Below are 20598 nucleotides of genomic sequence, written 5' to 3' on the forward strand. Positions count from 1 at the left end.
TTTCAGAGCTCTGAAATAAACTTGGCTTGCTTTCTCCCCTCGGTGTCTTTATTGGTGCCAAGCACACCGGGCGACGGACCCCTGTTTGCCATCTCGAGGCCTTTTTAGGCAGGCAACACCACCCTCCTAATATTCAACCTAGACCTCCCAGACTGCAACTTGAGACCGTTGCTCCTTGTTCTGTCATCTGCCACCACTGAGAAAAGCCTAGCTCCACCCTTTTTGGAACTAGCCTTCAGGTAGTTGAAGGCTGCTATCAAATCCCACCCCCCCACTCTTCTCTTCTGCAGACTAAATAAGCCCAGTTCCCTCAGCCTCTCCTCATAAGTCATGTGCCCCAACCCCCTAATCATTTTCATTGCCCTCCGCTGGACTCTTTCCAATTTGTCCACATCCTTTCTGTAGCGAGGGGCCCAAAACTGGACGTAGTACTCCAGATGTGGCCTCACCAGTGCCAAATAGAGGGGAATAATCACTTTTCCCTCAATCCGCTGGCAACGCTCCTACTAATGCAGCCCAATATGACCAGTTTATCAGGTTTTCTGATTTCATAATTGACTTGTCCTACCTGCTGTATAATGTCATAGGGACCACGCCATGAGACCAACAGTTTTGACTCTGTGTTAGGGAGCAATAGGAGCACCTGATCACCAGGTTTGAACACTCAGAGGTATATTCATTTATTGTATATCCTCTTTTGGCTGAACATTCAGAAGATTCTCCCTCCCAAAGGAACCTAGGGCTTCAAGCTTCTAGCAAAGATTAAGTATATAATGGACAACATTTTCACCTCAAGGAGCCTGTTCCTCACACATCTCCCTCACCAAGTCCAAAAATCCCCTGAGGTTGCTTCCTGTATAAGAGTTCAAGATGGGAGAAGCCCTTAGTTGACTGGCATATCTCTCCTACTGCAACCAGGATTTGGGGAAGCAACTTGTTAGAAAGACAAGGATTTGCAGTGACAAACTTCTTTAGCATGATCTTCAACATCCAATTAAAACATTTCACCAACCCATCCATCTGGGGGTGGTAGACAGAAGTTAAAAGATACTTAATTTTTAGTGGTTCACACAATTCTTTCATAATGTGGTTCCTTGGTTGGTCAAAATCTTCTGGGGCAGCCCTACTCTGGCAAAGACCTTCACTTGCTCCGATGCAATGGTCTTAGCATTCATGGAGCGCAAAGTCACTGCCTCGGGATACCTTGTGGCATAATCTACAATTATTAGAATGAACCAGTAGCTAGCTGCACTCTTTTCAAGTGGTTTGACTAGGTCCATTCTGATTCTGTCAAACAGGATGCTGACTATGGGAACAGGAACTAATGAGGCCTTTGGCATTCCTCTTGGTGCAGCCAGCTGAGACTCTGGGCAGGAGGCATAGAAATCACTGACCTTCTTATATACACTGAGCCAACAGAAATGGGTCAGTATTCGAACCAAGGTTGCTTCTTTCCTTATGTCCATCAAGGGGCATGAATTGGGCTGAGGACACAATTTCCTGGTGGTATGGCTAGGGCACCAGGACTTGGGACTGGACTTCCCTCATTTGATGGTCTCTCTCCAGATAATACAGCCATTCATTCTAGATTTCAAACCATGGAAAGACCTTGACTTTCTGGGGGTCTACTACTTCCCCATTCATGAGTGCCACCTGTATATAGGCCTGGCTCAAGGTTTTGTCATCCCATTGCTCCTCTATGAAGTTGGAGAACCTCGTAAGTTCACCAGTTTCTGATATCAGGCTGCCACTGGCTCTGAGTGAGAATGGATGTCTAGGGAAGTGACTGGTTAGCCAGAAGTCCCTTTGCCTGGCCTGTCTGTCTCTCCTATCCCAACCAGATCTATTAGGCCCTGCTCCTGAGGAAATAGGGGTTGAGTTTCCAGCACTGTGTGGAGGTCTCAAAAACCTCTTTTAGAGTTCCCCAAAATAGTCTGAGCCTCAGCTCTCAATAACTGGGCAGGCAAGTGATAGGGTCAGGCCAACCACTAGGGACTGGGTGTGGTCCCCTATGCTGAGCTGTACCCATGTGCTGGGGTATGACTTTGTTTTTCTCAGGAGGCCTTTCAGATGTTACCAAGTATTACCTCACCAGGGTTTGATCACATCCCGAGTGTACAAGCCCCACCACCTCTGTTTCATTTACACTAACAGGGATGGTCAATGTGACCTGTCTTCTGCAGTCCAGACTTGTACAATAATTCACTCGCTAAGGGAGCAGCCCCAAAACCCTTGCCCTGGGCACCTTTACAGAAAGCAAGGGCATTGCCCTTGGTGACCAGAGTCAAGACCTGTTCTTAACCGTCCAGCGGATCTTTCCACTTGGGGTAACCCTGTCGCACTGCCAAGAGGTTTTCACTTGAGGGGCGGGGATTACTCAGGGATTCTCTGTCCTGCAACCTTTTGGTGCCATTTGGGTCCCCATCTTTCCTTCTGATTTGAGCCACTGCCAACTGAGGCCATGCAGTTTCCATGACACCCCTTAGGACTGAGCTCCAAAGGAATTCTTCTGTTCCTGGAAGTGTTGGGGGAGGGTCTCCTTGGAGGTCTCTAAATGGCCCAACATGGCAGCTTGGGATCCAGGCAACGATAGGCAACTTGATCTGTCTAGTCAAATATGAGACGACCAGGATGGCCCACGGTTCCACTGGCTGCTGCACTGCCACCCATTGAAATGTCTCAAGAAAGGCCTCTACATCGTTTGTGGGCCCCATCTGTGTGCGTCAGATTGGTCCAGCTGAAGGCAGCGTAGCTGCATCCATGAGACCCACAGAAGAAGACCTAGTTGTCGTGGGAGATTTCAAGGGCGTGTACACTTGGTGTACGAGTTGCTATTACTGGACCGACAATTCCTGAATCAGCTGCTGCTTCTGGGTGACTAGTTGTTGTAAGAACTGCTACTGCTGCAGGAGTTGGGTGGCCTGCTCTGCAATCCATTTTACCATATTCCCCAGCATAGGCGTAGTGTGATTGCTATATTTGGGGGAAGGGGCAGAGGGCACATGTGCACATGCACGTGCACACAAGTGCATGCTGAAGCCAGTTCCCTTGGTTCACTGGCTCTCTCCCCCTGCCTGGAGTGGTACCTGGGCTGCCAGTGCTGGGGGGACAGGCCAGCTTAATGGGAGAGCCCCAGCTTGCTGGTAGCCACACACACACACGGGCTGCTGCAGTGATGTCGCTGCTCTGGTGCTGCTGCAGCCACCTCCCTGTTGGGGCTTCTGCTGCCGCTGAGGGGACACCACATGCTGGATTCCTCCTTCCACCCCGCCCATTCCCATATCCCCTTCTTTTCCCCATCCCTGCCCCCTTCCTCTTCCCACTGTCCCTTGCCCCATTCCATCCCCTTCTCTTCCCTCTGCCCAATCCCACTGTCTCTTCTTCCCAGCCCCACCCTGTCCCTCTTGCCCTGCCCCCCTGTGGGCACTCACTGTTGTACAGGAAACAGGCAGGCTCTAGGACCCAGGAGACGGTGTCCAGTCCAGCTGCCAAGACAGCAAACTGGTGCACAAGAGAACAGCTTCTCCGGCTTGCCCCTTCCACTCGCCATGAGCCAAAACGTGCTGGAGGAGGAGGTGCACCGTGGGAAGGACAGATCCCCGCTCCCGGGCAGCCCCAGCAGAGCAAGCCCTGCAGGGCAGTTCAGCACTCACAGAAATGGGGGGGACGTGGCACATGACCCCAGGTGACACCCCTTACACCTCAGCTCTGTTTGTGGGGGCAATGCCTCCCCTGCACCCCCCAAAACTACACCCTAAATCCCCAAGTCCATATTTTTGGGGAGAAAACTTCATTGCACTTTTAAGGTGATATATATATTGAGTTTTGACCTGCTCCTTTCTGCAAGGGCTAGATCGGTGCCTACATTCTCCACCAAACTGGGAGAGGGCCTGCCTATTGGTACCCTTCTGGGGCCCAACAGGGCACTACTCACCCTGTCGTGGGGTCTCCGATGGGCGGTTGTCTGCTGTCATGGGTCTGGTACAATGGTGCTTTAGCCATCCGGCTAAGGCACACTTGAGTCCCACCTCTTTCGGGGTATTAAAGTTGAAAAATAAAGGAATACTGTGAACTCAAAACCCGGGTCATCCGAGGAGTCTTTGACAAGACACCACCCTTCTCTTCAGGGCTTGTCATCTCACCCAATGGGAGGCTCATCCAGGGAGCACACTGTCTCAGCCTCTTGGCTGAAACCAGGCATCCCTCACCAAGGGAGAAGCAGAGCTCTGCTCTCCTGCCTGGTCAGCCCCAAACTGAGCTAGGTCTCCTCTTTTCACTCTCCTCTTCACTCTTGATATTTGAGAAAGCTGCAGCGGGGTCTGGCCAACTGGGTCCACAGACCCTCATTGGCCCTCTCCTTGCCAGGGTAAATGAGGCTGACCGTAACTGGCTTTTACTCTTTTCCACTCTAGAGGGAGCTCCCTGTTTTATCCTTCTAAAGCAAGCCTTCTATCTCTGGAGCTTATAAACCCCCTAGGTCAGGTGACTTGGCTCTCCCTTGACGCGGGGAATCCTAGTCCTGCTGAAGTCAGTGGGTCAGGAATTCATTCTCAGTGTTCATGAATGTAACACAGTAAATTAGTCACCACAATGTTTGCTTTAAAAGACACAAGTGCAAATTCATGGCAAGTATACAGTGTATATAGACTTGGAAAGATTAGAAGTTTACCAGTAAGGGGCAGATTTTCCAGAGAGCTCAGCTCCTACTTGGGCTCCAAACTAAATGGCCAGATTTTCCAAAGTGCTGAACACTTTTTGAAAATCTGTCTGTTATTAACTTGCCTAAATGGGAGCTGAGCATTTCTGAAAGTCTGGCCCCAAATGTCAATAATGAATTGTCTGTTTTTCCCTTGACCCAAAAGGTGATAGAAAATGCTATGTTATTAATCAAAGTACACAGAGAGGGTGAGTTAGAAATGTGGTATGTTGCATTTGTGGAAAACTGTTGCACTTTTTGCTGTCAGTTATATCCAGCAGTTAGTTAATACCATACTCGGAAATATTATTATTATGGTTTTATTTCTGAATCTCTTATAACTCGCTACAGTCACTAACATTGGAATTTAAAAGTATATTTTCAGGTACTGCAAAAATTAAAATAGATGAAATTTTTAAAATACTTTGAATAAGCATTGATATATACTTAGATATCTGTCAAAGTAAATGGAAAATAAAAATTAAATCCTTTGGAGCCTAACTATATTGCACATTACCTGGCACAGTGCTTACCATGGTAAACTTGCACTTAAAAAATTAATAGCCATATAAAATCACAATGTATTAAAGCCATGAGATTGCAGGAGAAGGGCCTGAGGTGATTTGTCATTTCAAACACTTATATATATGTTTGTTTAACTCTAAGCATGTGAGTAGTTCTATTGAAGCCAGTGGGATTACTCATGAGTTTAAAGTTAAACACGTTGTGTTTGCAGGATTAGAGCCTTAGACTGTGAACTGTATGGGGTTGGAATCCTGCCTTCTGGTATGTTTGTACTTTCACCGAGTACAATGGGCCATCTGGACACTACTGTATGATTAGTGTTAAATAATAATCAATATGAGCATTTCAAGGTTAAATCTACTGCCTGAGGCAACTTTTCACCTGATTTCTTCTTTCTCATGCTTTTGACTGATGCACTTCTAAAGAATTGTACTCTTGTGAAAATGGTGTTCATGCGTCAAAACAAACAAGAAAAAAGACTGTAGAAAGCTCAAGGAAAGAGCATGATACAGAGACAATGCTGGGTTTTTGTTTGTTTGTTTGTTTTTTGCCAGTAGAGCCACTGGGCCTGTTCTGATCTCACTTAAACCAGTTTTACACCAGTTGAACTTAATTGATTTTGGTGGAATTGCCCGGAGATTAGATCCTGATCCTGCAACCTGTGCTGAAATAGTCGACTTTTCTGCCCATGGAATCTTATTTCAGTCAATGGGAGTCTGTGCAGGGGTAAGGATCCATTTGTAGGAGCAGAGTCTTATGCTGGTGTAACTGAGAGCAGAACCAGGCCATTGGAGTCTATTCACTGGGTAGGTGTTAAACAGTGTTGAAGAGGTTTCGTTACTGTTCTCTCTGAAAGTGCCTGATCTACTTCCAAAAGTAGTTTCCTACTTGACTCACTAATCTGTCACGAAAAAATTCATGCTGTTGCAATCTGTCTGAAAGAAATGATGCAAATTAATCAAAAAACAGTCTTACCAGGATATTATTTCCCCTGACAATCTGACAGCATTTTTAGTCTTCATAAATATCTGTTCTTTATGAAAGTCCTTGTAGCATCATCTTGCAGTGTGCCCTTTGAGTTGTACCAGTTATGTAGTTCTGGCAAGTATGGTCTTACAATCCAGCTAAAGGAGGTGTTGCCCGTTGAGGTGCTGATGTGATACACACTGATACAACGTCTCAGCTAGAACATTACACGAACTCCCAAAGCTTTATTTATTGAATAGTTAGTGTTGTGAACTCTTTGTGTCTCCGGAATGGAACCACTTGAGCAGGTGTCGTATTTTATCCAGCAGAGGGCAATGGTAGATGTACAAATTGAGGTGGGGGGGGAGGTCAGAAAGACAATTGTAGCATATCAATGTGTAGTTTGGACACATTGGCCTGATTCTTACTTTAGTGTAAATTGGGAGTAAACCCAGAAAAGTCAGTGGAGTTACATCCGTACAAAACTGATGAATATAATGGGAGGAAAATCAGGATCAATGGTGGAAATACTGCACTGTTACACAACATTTATTCAGGCAAAATGTCCACTAACAACAACAGAAGTTTAGTCAAAGTAAGTCTGAAGTAAGGACTTTAGAATTTGTCTCAGAGTTAATAAAGACAGTTTTTTAAATTGTCAACAAGCAGGAGAATTAGAAAATTTAGAAGTAGAAGATTAGATGTTAACGGGGTGACCAGACATCCTGATATTATTGATACCGTCCCAATATTAGGGGCTTTGTCTTATAAAGGCAACTATCCTACTCCCCCCCCCCCCAAAAAAAAGTGTTCTGATTTTTCACACTTGCTATCTGGTCACCCTAGATGACAAACCTCAACCAGAATTCAGCAGATCATTTGGGCTGTTGACCCCTACGTTGCCTGGCAGACTGCAAAACACAAGTAAAAAAATCCCCATGCCATAGAATTTCTTACATACAATCTGCCCTCTCATAACCCTCAGACAGAAAATGCTGCAGATACCTCATAGTTTAATTCATAAAATATGACAATGTATTATCCAAATGCACCAAAATGCAGAATCTGATCTATAAATCCTGTTTCTTGGAGTATGGCCCAGACCTTTCTGACTTCGTTGTTTTTCACTGCAGTTTAGAGATTTAGTACAATAATATTAAAATCCTATGCATATGGGTTTGTTTGGTTTTTTTGGTGGTGATGTTACTTGAGTCAATCACTTGTGTAATAAACATTTTTAAAAGTTATAGGAAGACTAGGGAAAAATCATTTAAAATTAGGCTAGGGAAATATATAAATTTAGGCTCAGGAAATATATTCTGGGCTTTAAAAATCATTAGTTTTCTAATTTATGGAGATTTTTTGGTGAGAGATAATAAAATTGCTAAGCCTTCAATTCTTGGCATTGCTCTTTAGAATCAGAACAGAACCCTAGCAATTAACTGGGAGTTCTCAAACTCTGCCAATAGGATGATGTGCTTGTCTGCGTGTATCAATTTTCCAACCCCTAGGACAGAGAGAGAAAGCTTTAGGTAAGGAATATAAAGCACTGTAAAGACAATTATTGTTAACAAAAATAGAGCAGAATCATTACTGGTTCAGCTCCAGCAAACTACAAGGACCTGTGCTGAATAGAGGGGTTGAATAGGGTAGCAGTAAAAAGATCACACACTCTAGCTTATTGAATTTACGGCTGGTTGTTGTGTAGACCACCAAAATTGGAGTTTACAATCAGAAAATTATAGCTCATCTTTCTGCACACGGTAAAATTCACAATATTGTCCCGTAAGATGAGAACCCAGGGGAACCCTGATTTCCTGAACCCTCAGTCTCTGACTCCATGTTTTCTGATATTTGTACCTTGTCCCACATCTAAAATGTTTATCAAAACCAACTTTTGTTTTCATAAGACACTAACTTTAGATTTCATCCAAATCCCATTGAAAGCAATGGAAAGATTCCCATTGACTTCAATAAGGTTCTGAGTCAAAGCTCATTGAAGGTTTCTGGTGGTCCCCCAAGACTCTTCATAAAACTGGGATTTACCTTTCTATACAAAACGTTGAACCCTTTCCTTCAGAAAAAAGGAGATAAATTGGCACTCACCTCCTCCACTATGGTATCAGTAACTTTTTGGCCAAAGCAGCATTAGTTTAATAAAGCAAATAACACATAGTTCTACAGATAAAAATGGACTATGAGGACTTGCCTTAAAATGCCTACAGCTCTGGAGCAGTCACCATCCCAATGCATTGCATCCTCAGAACCTGTGGATTGCCAGTAAAGGATAAGGGATATAGACAGGACAACCACGTGTAGACTTGAGATCAGTGGACTAGGCAAACCCGATGGGCAGTACGGGCAGGAACTGTTGTGTCTCCATGCTATTTGTAGCCCTCCTTTCCTCCGCACTGGGAGAATATCTGACACAACTGCATTGCTGTCTCTGGCTCCTCCTTCTTGCAATGCTTATGAGACCCCCTATGTTGTAGGACACAGAGTATGACAGTAGAGTTAACTATTCTTGCAGAAACATTAACTTGCACAGCATTCAGCCAAGTAAGATAGTTTCCAACCCCTCCCCTCTCTGGCAGACCATGGCCCCTTTTTCATGCCCCTTGGTATGCACAGTGTTAGTGTGGTAGTTGTGGTAGGGAATAATAGTGCATAGCTGTCTTACCACTCTGTGTGGTCTCCCCATAGCTATTGCTGCATGATTAACACGCTTTTGCTCCCCTCCACACTGCAGAATAGAGGGGTTCATAGGGCCCATTATAAAGCAGAAAACGGCCTCTGCTAGTGGGTGGTTTATACAGTCTCACGGTCCATTTTAGGTTTTCAAGAAGTGGTTAATCGCATTCTTAGGAAGCACATTGATAATGATACCCAGGAGACTGCTGTCATCACCTTTCTATTTGGCAAAGGGTTTGGAAACTGTTGCAAAAGAGCGGCAGATGCAGTGTCCTGGAAAAAGCCATCATATTAAAAATATTTCTTACTGGTCAGTATTTGTCATTTAGACACGTATTTAAATGACAGAGACTATTTTTGATGGCAAGAGGAGGGCGAACCAACATGCAGAAAAGTTTATTAAATCAAACGAGGTTTTAAAAAGCCGTATTATTGTTCTAGAACACAATGGCCTTTACTGTTTTTGTAACTAAGTCCCACTGTGATTTAAAGCTGCTGACAGCACCAGACGCTTACAATGAAATCATCTCTCTTTCTTCTCTGTAGAGTTCAGGCAGACACTCATTTGTATGTATGAGTTCAGCCTGTCTGCTGTGTCTGGCCAAAGAGGCAGATACTAATGGCATATGTTAATTACAATCCAACAATTTCCTTTCATTTGGGTGTTTATTAACATTCTCACTTTTGCCCATAGAACCAGCTGGCATGGGCTGCTTAGACTGTTTTGGGTCACATGTTATTTTCATTCAGGGTTCATGGTGTACAATAGATTACTTTTGTCATTCAGCCAGTTAATTTTACACCCCAGATGATAGGTTTGGTTGGTTGTTTTTTTGGGGGGGAGGGAGGGGAATTGTTTGTTTTTTGGGGGTTTTTAGTTTTTTCTTTTTAATGTTACATGGAGGAGGAAATTAAAATGTTGACTTGAGAGCAAATTTCATGCTATTGTTGTCAGTCTACTCAATCATTCCAAATATATTTCTGTACTGAAATATAGAATCCTACAACAACATTGTAGATCAAAAAATCAGGACAATATCTTAAATAATTTGGAATTTAGTGGAACCATAAACTATTTTGGATAACTACCGAATGAGGGATTGCAGCCAGACAGGTTTATAATGGGAAGATGGGAACTGCTGTACAGTCCATTCGGCCACCTTGTCTAATATCCTGACATTGGCTAGTACCAGATGTTTCAAAGAAAGGTGTAAGGAACCTCATAGTGGACAGTGCTGGAATAATTTGCTCTTAGGTGAAGCTTCTTTCAAACTTATCAGTGACTAGTTGTTGTGTGCCCCGAAGCATCAGGATTTATATTCCTTTTTTAAAAAACACCTTTTTTTTAATTAACTGGATGTTCTCATTATCCATATCAATATCTAATCCTTGTATGAACCCTACAAAGCTATCAACCTCAATGATATCTTGTGGCAGAGGGTTCCACGGGCTAATTATGTGTTGTATTAAAAACAAATAATCCTTCTCTCACTTTTGAATGTATTGTTTTTCAGGCCTCTTACTCTTGAGTTTACTGATTACAATTACGTTAGAACCCAGCTTTGTGTATAAGTAGTTCATATTATTCCCTCCAGTGTGTATTATATTGTATTTGTCAGCCCTGGTTTTTAGCTATTATATTGTTGCCTATTGAACCAGTGTTGGTAGGTACTTATGAAGTGCCCCACAGTCTTCTCTGGTCTTGATTAATCTTGGGGGGATATGTGTGTAATTTGCAAATTTTGCCACCTCACTGTTCAACTTTTTAAAAGTAATTAATAAATGTATTAAACTGTGGTCTTAACACAGAACTGTGGTCTTAACCACGCACTTCCCCCACAGCATCCCTGCCTACACCCTGGGCAGCAAGCGGCTGACCTGCCGTTCCGAGCTGCGCTCCCTCGCAGGCCGCTGCCGGCTACAAAAGAGAGCAAGGCCGGCAGCAGGCTGAGGTGGTGGCACAGCCGCGGCCTGCGGAGGGGAGGAGGTGCACACGTGATGGCAGCCCTTCCCCCCCCGGCACTCACCACAGGGGAGACGAGGGGGCTTCCTGGACCTGAGAGGGACTGGCCCCTAGGAGCATGTTCAGTGATGGTGCCGGGTGAGTGTGCTGCCGGGGGGAGAGGGCTGTGGGGACTGTGCACTCCTCCTCTCTGGTCCCAGCTCCGGGGCTGCCTGTCTGCACCCGAAACTCCTCATCCCCAGCCTCGCCCCACCCGAGCCTGCACCCCCAGCCAGAGTCCTCACCCCCCTGCACCCCAACCCTCTGCTCCAGGGCCAACGAGAGGGGGGGGAAAGCCGGTACAAATTACCGGGGCCCAGCGGTCTGGAAGGGGGCCCAGGGCCCGGCTTCCCTCCCCTCTCGTTGGCCCTGTTTAGCTGGTCCGCCCTTGCTGGGGGGCCCAAAACTTTTTTTTCACCGGGGCCTGAACCCACTCTCGGCGGCCCTGGCCCCAGCCCTGAGCCCCCTCCTGCACCATGAACCCCTCATCCCCACCCCAGAGCCCTCACCCCCAGCCAGAGACCTCATCCCCCCACAACCCCCCACATTGTGCAATATAGGGAAACTGTTAAACGCTTACTGTTTCCAGTCCATTTTTTACATTATTTAAAAAAATATATATTGGCTTACAAGGCAGGGGTGTGTGGAGGGGGTGAGGGGGTGGGACTTGGACCCATTCTGGGCACCACCAAAAATTATACAAACCTGCCACCCCTGTATAGCAGATTAGAGAAGCATGATTTTCCTTTACAGAAGCCATGACTGTTTGTCCCTCTCATATCATGTGTATACACTGGTAGGCGTTTAATCATTCTATTGGTTGAACCAATTTTCTTAGTGCTGAAGTAAAACTCACTGGTAAATTTCAGGATTACCCCTAATGCTGTTTTAAAAAGATAAGTATGGTGTTTGCTACCCTTCAGTCTTCTAGCTAAATTTAATAAGATTGAATATTTTGGGTAATAGCTCAGCCACGTCATTCTTAAATTCCTTCAGAACACTTGAAAGTATACCATCTGGCCCTGGCACACAGTTACTGTTCAATTTATCAACTTGTTCCTGCATATCCTCTTTTGCCACTCAGTATCTTGGCTTTCTTGCCTAAAAAGAGTAGGGCTAGGGTAGGTATCTCCCAAACAATGAGACTCAGTTCAAAGAACTCACTTCACTTCCCTGCAATGTCCTCATCTTCCACAACTGCACCCTTAATTCCTTGATAGTTCAAAAGTTTTCTCGTAAGCTTCCTGTTTCTGATAGAGCAAGAAAAATTTTAAGTACCTCTATCACTATTTGCCGCTCAAATCCCTTACTAATATCCATTTAACATTTTACATGCTGCAATCTATGTTCCTTTCTACTGACTTCACAAAGTCAAAAACAGCCTCTCCTTTCCCCTTTTGTCTTGTGTGCTCCAGACCTGTTTGTTTTTAGAAGCAACCATATAAGGTATAAAGAAATTGTGGCCCTAAAACTTGTCCTAATGTGACACATTTAGATGTGGATAGTTGAAGTCACCCATTATTACTATTTGATTAGACTTAGTTGTCTCTTTGGTCTTCAACATAGTCCACTCAATGGACTTAATATGTTGGGTAGGGGTGCAACACAGACTTGCCTATGGCTCCTTCACATCAGTCAGTGATTCCTCTGTGAGCAATTCTCCACTGTCTAGTTATGGTAACTTTTATGTACACTGGAGTTGTAAAAATGAGTCAGGATCCGGCCCTATATTTTTTCCCTAATCAGGAAGTTCAGCAGTATAATCTTACTAGTATATATTTTGTGGAACTTATTTGTATAAACAGCACTGAAATGCCATAACACCACAAACATATACAGATAGATTAAAAAATGTAAAAAAAAAAAAAAAAAAAAAAAAAACCTGAAAAAGATGTGAGAATGATGGCACTAAAATCCAAATGAATCCAAGTTTAATTAAATGGACATAACAAAAGGCAACTTTTTATTTACTCAGCAAGAGGTATGTGTTTAACTAGGGAGAGCCCTTAAAGCCTGAGAGCTAAACTGATTATGTATGTTCTTTAAGGTCCACAAAGGGAGAGAATGGAAAAATCACCACTGGGATGAGTAAGCAAGAATGGCAGAGTAAACAAGATTTTTCAGCGTTTGCATCCAGTGAAATCCCCACACAATCACTTGTCACTGAATGTCAAACACAGTGCAGAGCTAGTGCCGAATGGGAACAGGCGCTTGATTTAACACTCTCTTTATTGAATATGACTTTGTTTCTCATTTAAAAGCAAGGAATATTTAATAACTTGGTCATACACTGTTCACACACTCGTAGTAGTTATGGCAAGTTGTTTATTTATTTATTTATTGAAATGCAGCTACAAGGCAAAGCATTTGAATTCTATGAAAGGAGTAGTTTGAATTTATTGTTCACACCAAAAAGATTGACCATATTGTGATTTCACACATAGAATAGAAAACAATCCTTTAGAGATATCCATTATATGTGTATACAATTGTTAATGTTGTCATAAAAGTATCATGTAAATCAGGCTATAAATACAAGGTTAGGGCTGTACATATAGGGCTAAATTTTCAGAGGTGTGTGCAAGTGTGCATGTGCAATCACCAGAAATACAAGGCCAATCATGTTGGTTGCGCACACAAATGAACAGTTGCATGTCTAAACTATTATTTTTATATTCAATCGCATTTTACATTCTTTTTTACATGATTTGCTGCCAAAATGCTTAATGACTCTTCCATTGCTCTAGAATTAGAAGATGACAGAAGTTAGAGATGGTAAATACTTACATTATCTTCTGCATCTTCCTACATATGTAAGATTGTTCCCTACTCTCAAGAGTTTCAATCTAGTTCTTTATGTATGAGCAAGGGAACTTGCAAGCCTTCCCTGTTGGGAAATCATAGAATCATAAAACTGGAACGGACCTCGAGAAGTCATCTAGTCCAGTCCCCTGCACTCATGGCAGGACTAATTATCTAGACCATTTCTGACAGGTGTTTGTCTAACCTGCACGTAAAAATCTCCAATGATGGAGATTCCACAACCTCCCTAGGAAATTTATTCCCATGCTTAACCACCCTGACAGGAAGTTTTTCTAATGTCCAACCTAAACCTCCCTTGCTGCAATTTAAGCCCATTGTTTCTTGACCTATCCTCAGAGGTTAAGAAAAACAATTTTTCTTCCTCCTCCTTGTAAAAACCTTTTACATACTTAAAAACTGTTATCATGTCCCCTCTCAGTCTTCTCTTTTCCAGATTAAACAAACTCAATTTTTTCAATCTTCCCTCATAGGTCATGTTTTCTAGACCTTTAATCATTTTTGTTGCTCTTCTCTGGACTCTCTCCAATTTGTCCACATTCTTCCTGAAATGTAGCGCCCAGAACTGCACACAATACTCCAGTTGAGGCCTAATCAGAGCGGAAGAATTACTTCTCATGTCTTGCCTACAACACTCCTGCTAATACATCCCAGAATGATGTTCACTTTTTTTGCAACAGCGTTACAGTCTTGACTCATATTTAGCTTGTGATCCCCTATTACCCCCAGATCCCTTTCCGCAGTACTCCTTCCTAGGCAGTCATTTCCCATTTTGTATTTGTGCAGCTGATTGTTCCTTCCTAAGTGGAGTACTTTGCATTTATCCTTATTGAATTTCATCCTATTTACTTCAGACCATTTCTCCAGTTTGTCCAGATCATTTTGAATTTTAATCCTATCCTCCAAAGTACTTGCAACCCTTCCCACCTTGGTATCATCCACAAACTTTATAAATGTACTCTCTATGCCATTATCAAAATCATTGATGAAGATATTGAACAGAACTGGACCCAGAACTGATCCCTGCGGGATCCCACTCATTATGCCCTTCCAGCATGACTGTGAACCACTGATAACTACTCTCTGAGAACGGTTTTCCAACCAGTTTTGCACTCACTTTATAGTAGCTCCATCTAGGTTGCATTTCCCTAGTTTATTTATGAGAAGGTCATGAGGGAAAGTATCAAAAGCTTTACTAAAATCAAGATATACCACATCTACTGCTTCCCCCCATCCACAAGGCTTGTTACCCTCTCAAAGAAACCTATCAGGTTGGTTTGACATGATTTGTTTTTGACAAATCCATGCTGACTGTTACTTATCACTTCACTATCTTCTAGATGTTTGCAAATTGATTGCTTAATTATTTGCTCCAAATGTTCAATATTCAATGTACATCCCCCTTTGCTTCCCTCATTCCAAAATATATAATCACGGACCACACTAACCAATTCCGTTCCTTCCTTTGAGTTAATTTATTTTCTGATTTGTCATCATTTAGTAGTAATTGTTGGTGACTGTGTCTCTGAAATGAAGGTTCTCTTCTGTGGGGTGCTGCAGAACCCCATTGTGCCCCCATCCTGTTCAACATTTAGATGAGTCTGTTATGCAGGTTAGTAAGAAGACATGGGGTGGGTAGTCTTTAGTTTGCACATGATACTCTTTCAGTGTATCTATCTCAGCTGAGCCTGTCCAATGAAGTGGAATGGATGACCCAATGACTGCCATGCATGAGAGGCTAACTGGATAAGGCTCTATCTAGATAAGGCAGAGATGTTGCTGATAGGTCAGTGTTTCAGACACATAGATGAACATGATTCGTTGGGGAAGAGTCAACATGGTTTTTGTAAAGGGAAATCATGCCTCACCAATCTACTAGAATTCTTTGAGTGGGTCAACAAGCATGTGGACAAGGATGATCCAGTGGATATAATGTATTTAGATTTTCAGAAAGCCTTTGACAAGGTTCCTCACCAAAGGCTCTTAAGCAAAGCGTGGTGCTTGGTGCCCAGGAGATGGGTCAACAAGCAGGCAGCAGCACGATTGCTTCTGGTGGGGAGGAGACAGGGAGAGCACCCAATCCCAGCTCCCTCCCCCATCCTCTTTTACTGGCCAGAAGATTGTGCAGCCCTGCTTCTCTTCCTTCCTTAACTCTTCCCCCTCACAGGCCAGCCAGAGGAAACCGGGGGGAGACAGCTTTTGGAAGCTCAGTTTGGCTCCTTTCCTTCTTGTAGCACTGGGCCACCAAGTACCGTAGAGCCAGGAGTTACATTCCTGGTATAAGATAAAGCTTTCCCCACATCCACTTTAACTTACTCCCTCACCTTCCCCAACACTCCCAGTACCCTTATCAGAATGAGACCAAATTCAGCCCCTGGCATAAGCAGACACAGCTCCATTGGTTTTAGTAGAAGTTGGACCCACTTACATCGGGGTCAATTTTATCTCAGTAGAATAACAAATCTGAGTATGGTGCACATCTGATACTATCAAATCAATTCAAGTTACACTGCATTTCACCAGACATACACCTTCTAAGTAACTTACACAACCATTTCTGTAGCTACTGAAGTTGGCCTTCCAGTTAACACTTCTATTCACATGTATGCATGCATGCGCACCCCTACCCACACCCCTTTAGAAGATGTTTTAACATCAGATACTTAGCTAAATTATTAGTTCGCCGAAAATAGCTCAAATCTGATGAACATCAGCATAAACTGCAAGACTCCTTTTTTCCCAGGCACCTGAAATTGGAGAGGGCGGGAAGAATAGTCCAAAAGGGGAGGTGAGTCTGAGTTGCTTAAGCTACTGTGTAAGGTTCTCTCTGACTGTATAGCTGAACTTGATGTATTTTTAAGTTATGTCAAAGGTTCCGAGAGCACATGGATGGGCGCTTCTTTTGACATTTCTCTAACTCAATAAACCACATGAATATCTTGGGCCTTAATATGATCTCAGTTCCACTACTTTTGCTCAGGTGTAACTCCACTGACTGCAAACTACTGTAATATAAGTAAATCCTTTAAAGGAGCACCAGCATTGATTGTGCCAATAGACTGTGGTAGGGTCATGTTATTTTTTCTTATTAATTCTGTTTTTTTATATGGCGGTCAATTAACCGCAGTTAACTCATGCGAATAACTCAAAAAAATTAATCGCTATTAAAAATATTTTTAATCGTGATTAATCGCACTTATAACAATAGAATACCAATTGAAATGTATTAAATATTTTAGGATGTTTTTCTACATTTTCAATATTAATTTCAGTTACAACACAGAATACAAAGTGCACAGTGATCACTTTATATTATTATTTTTGATTACAAATATATGCACTGTAAAAATGATAAACAAAAAAAATAGTATTTTTCAATTCACCTCATACAAGTACTGCAGTCTCTTTATCGTGAAAGTGTAACTTACAAATGCAGATTTTTTTTTGGTTACATAACTGCACTCAAAACCAAAACAGTGTAAAACTTTAGAATCTACAAGTCCACTCAGTCCTACTTCTTATTCTGCCAATCGCTAAGACAAACAAGTTTGTTTACATTGATTGGAGATACCACTGCCTGCTTCTTATTTACAATATCACCTGAAAGTGAGAACAGGCGTTCGCATGGCACTTTTGTAGCCGGTGTTGCAAGGTATTTAGATGCCAGATATGCTAAACATTTGTATGCCCCTTCCATGCTTAAAGTGGGGAGAAGGGATGTAATTATCTCCAAAGGACATAAAGACAATCCAGAGAATTATAGACCAGTCAGTTTAACTTCAGTCCCCGAAAAGATAATGGAGCAAATAATTAAGCAATCAATTTGCAAACACCTAGAAGATAATAAGGTGATAAGTAACGACCAGCATGGATTTGTCAAGAACAAATCGTCAAACCAATTAAATAGCTTTCTTTGACAGGGTAACAAGCTTGTGAATAGTGGGGAAGTGGTAGGCGTGGTATATCTTGACTTTAGAAAGGCTTTTGATACTGTCTCGCATGACCTTGTTAGGCAAAAAGATTCTTTTCCCCAAGAATCAGGCAAGCACAGACAATACTGAAGGGGGTTTATTCACGGTACCGGGAAGACTGATAGCTTCAAAAATATGGTGCCACCTTGGCCAGTTATATACATTCTCTTATCAATTCATTTGCATTTATCTGTACATACGAGACAGACATTGCTACAAGTCAAGAGAAAACCCTGAACAAAGATAAAAATAGGAATGGTACATACGTATAAAGGTCATCCTAACTGCATCAAACATCTATGGCTACCTTGCGGGGGAAAGAGGTGGGGAGGGGGGGTAGGTCTGAAGTAAACAGGATGAAATTCAATAAGGACAAATGCAAAGTACTCCACTTAGGAAGGATCAGTCAGTTGCACACATACAAAATGGCAAATGACTGCCTAGGAAGAAGTACTGCGGAAAGGGATCTGGGGGTCATAGTGGATCATAAACTAAATATGAGTCAACAGTGTAACACTGTTGCAAAAAAAGAAAACATAATTCTGGGATGTATTAGCAGGAGTGTTGTAAGCAAGGCACGAGAAGTAATTCTTCTGCTCTACGATGTGCTGATTAGGCCTCAACTGGAGTACTGTGTCCAGTTCTGGGCGCCACATTTCAGGAAAGATGTGGACAAATTGGAGAAAGGCCAGAGAAGAGCAACAAAAATGATTAAAGGTCTAGAAAACATGACCTATGAGGGAAGATTGAAAAAACTGAGTTTGTTTAGTCTGGAGAAGAGAAGACTGAGAGGAGACATAATAACACTTTTCAAGTACATAAAAGGTTACAAGGAGGAGGGAGAAAAATTATTCTTCTTAACCTCTGAGGATAGGACAAGAAGCAATTGATTTAAATTGCAGCAAGGGCAGTTTAGATTGGACATTAGGAAAAACTTCTAACTATCAGGGTGGTTAAGCACTGGAATAAATTGCCTAGGGTGGTTGTGGAATCTCCATCGATGGAGATTTTTAAGAGCAGGTTAGATAAACACCTGTCAGGGATGGTCTATATAATAATCCTGCCATGAGTACAGGGAATAGACTAGATTAGCTCTTGAGATCCCTTCCAGTACTACAATTCTATGATTCTATGATTGAGATCTGTTTGAATCAGCAATGAACCTGAGCTATTTGCCAGAAATGTAAAGGAAAATAACCCAGTAGATGCTGAAAGAGGAGTCCAAAGTTTTCTCTGGAGATGATAGAGACATGGGACAAACCCCTTGTCTGTGGATGCATATTAAGTTATATGACCAGCAACATGTACAGAAGACTTACTCCTTTAACTCTTTATATAATGGATGAGGCACTGAGATGTATCTCCAGGATCTCCTAAATAGGGAATGGATCTCAAAATCAAATAAATCCTATTCATTACCAGTGGTATGTGTCCAGAAAAGAGGCGATAGTCTAAGACTCTGCATAGACTATCGGGAACTGAATGGGAAAAAAACTCATACTGGTAGAGAACCCATCCTTTGAATTTAAGATGTTCTGATTGGATTAGGAGGTAAATCTTGGTTCTCTGTTTAAGATTAAATGAAAGCCTATACTCAAGGTTTCATGGCTGAATAAAGCTGTCACCTCACAGGTTTCGTTACTCCTTGGGGTCTATATGAATGGGTTAGAATTCCATTTGATTTAGCAAATGCAGCTGCTGCCTTCCAGTTGTGTTTGAGTGTCTTGTGGAGCACAGAGATGAGGTGTGTATTCCCTACCTGGACGATAACCTTGTATACAGTGGCACTTCTGAAGAACATGTGGAGAATATAAAAAGAATGTTACAACAGTTACAGAAGCATGGAATTAAGCTGAAAGCTGGAATGATGGTATCTGCTGAAGGTAACAAGAGGGATGCAATTGACACCTTGGCTGTTCATGTTCTCTAAGAGAAACCACCAAACTTCACAAGGGATATTTGAAAGCTGCTAGGCTTCCTCATCTCCCCAAGGTACATTCAAGACTTTCCTCAAATAGCAAAGCCATTGTATGACTTGTGTCAGATTCCAATAGAATAGTCAACATAACACCATCAAAAGTAGACTAGAAAAAGATTTCCTGTGAAAATTTTGACAAATTTGATATGTTCCTGTGAAACATTTTGATTTAGTAAAATCAGCATTTTACAGCAGAAAATTTCTATTGCAAATTTTTTGACCACTTCTAATAATTATCATGGGCTACACTCATTGCTCCTGTGCAAGGACTTACAGAAGCCAAAAGGCAAGGAAAGGGATCTGGACAAATGCCACCCAAACAGCCAGTTACCTGGGCTAAGCAACATCAAAAAGTTTTAAACCAGAAAATTAACTGCCTGATACAGCCACCACGAATAGCCTATCCCAATTTTTCCTTACTCTTTATTCCTCAATCCCAATAAGGGATTAGATAGTCTTACACCAACATCAGAAAGGTAAACCAAGAGTCATAAGTTAGTGGTCAAGAATGCAAACTGCAGCTGAGAAGAATTATCACCTGCACACAGAAAAGGTGGAGTTTCTAGCCTTGAAATGGGCTGTAACTCACAAATTTTGTGACTACCTCTACTATGCGCTCTCCTTGATGGTTTACAGTGATAACTCACTAACCTGTGTTTTCAGCTCTGACTGGCTAAACATCACATCAGACGGCTTGCCGAATTAGCTAACTATGAAGTTAATGTTAGATATTGTCTAGGAAAATCTAACATGGAGGCAATGCTTTACCCAGAATATCCCTTGACATGGAAAAATATATGACAAGTGAAGATGTTGTTAATACTGTTTTAGAACAGCAAAGACATGACAAAGTATCTTGGTTAGCAGTGTCGTGGAAAAAGTCACCCACGCATTGATTTTAGTTCAAAGACTCAAGCCTGAGGCCAGTTTATTGCAATACATACCAACG

This window comes from Terrapene carolina, unplaced genomic scaffold, assembly GCF_002925995.2.
Source record: "Terrapene carolina triunguis isolate 2854851 unplaced genomic scaffold, T_m_triunguis-2.0 Scaffold18, whole genome shotgun sequence".
NCBI classification, from domain to species: Eukaryota; Metazoa; Chordata; order Testudines; family Emydidae; genus Terrapene; species Terrapene triunguis.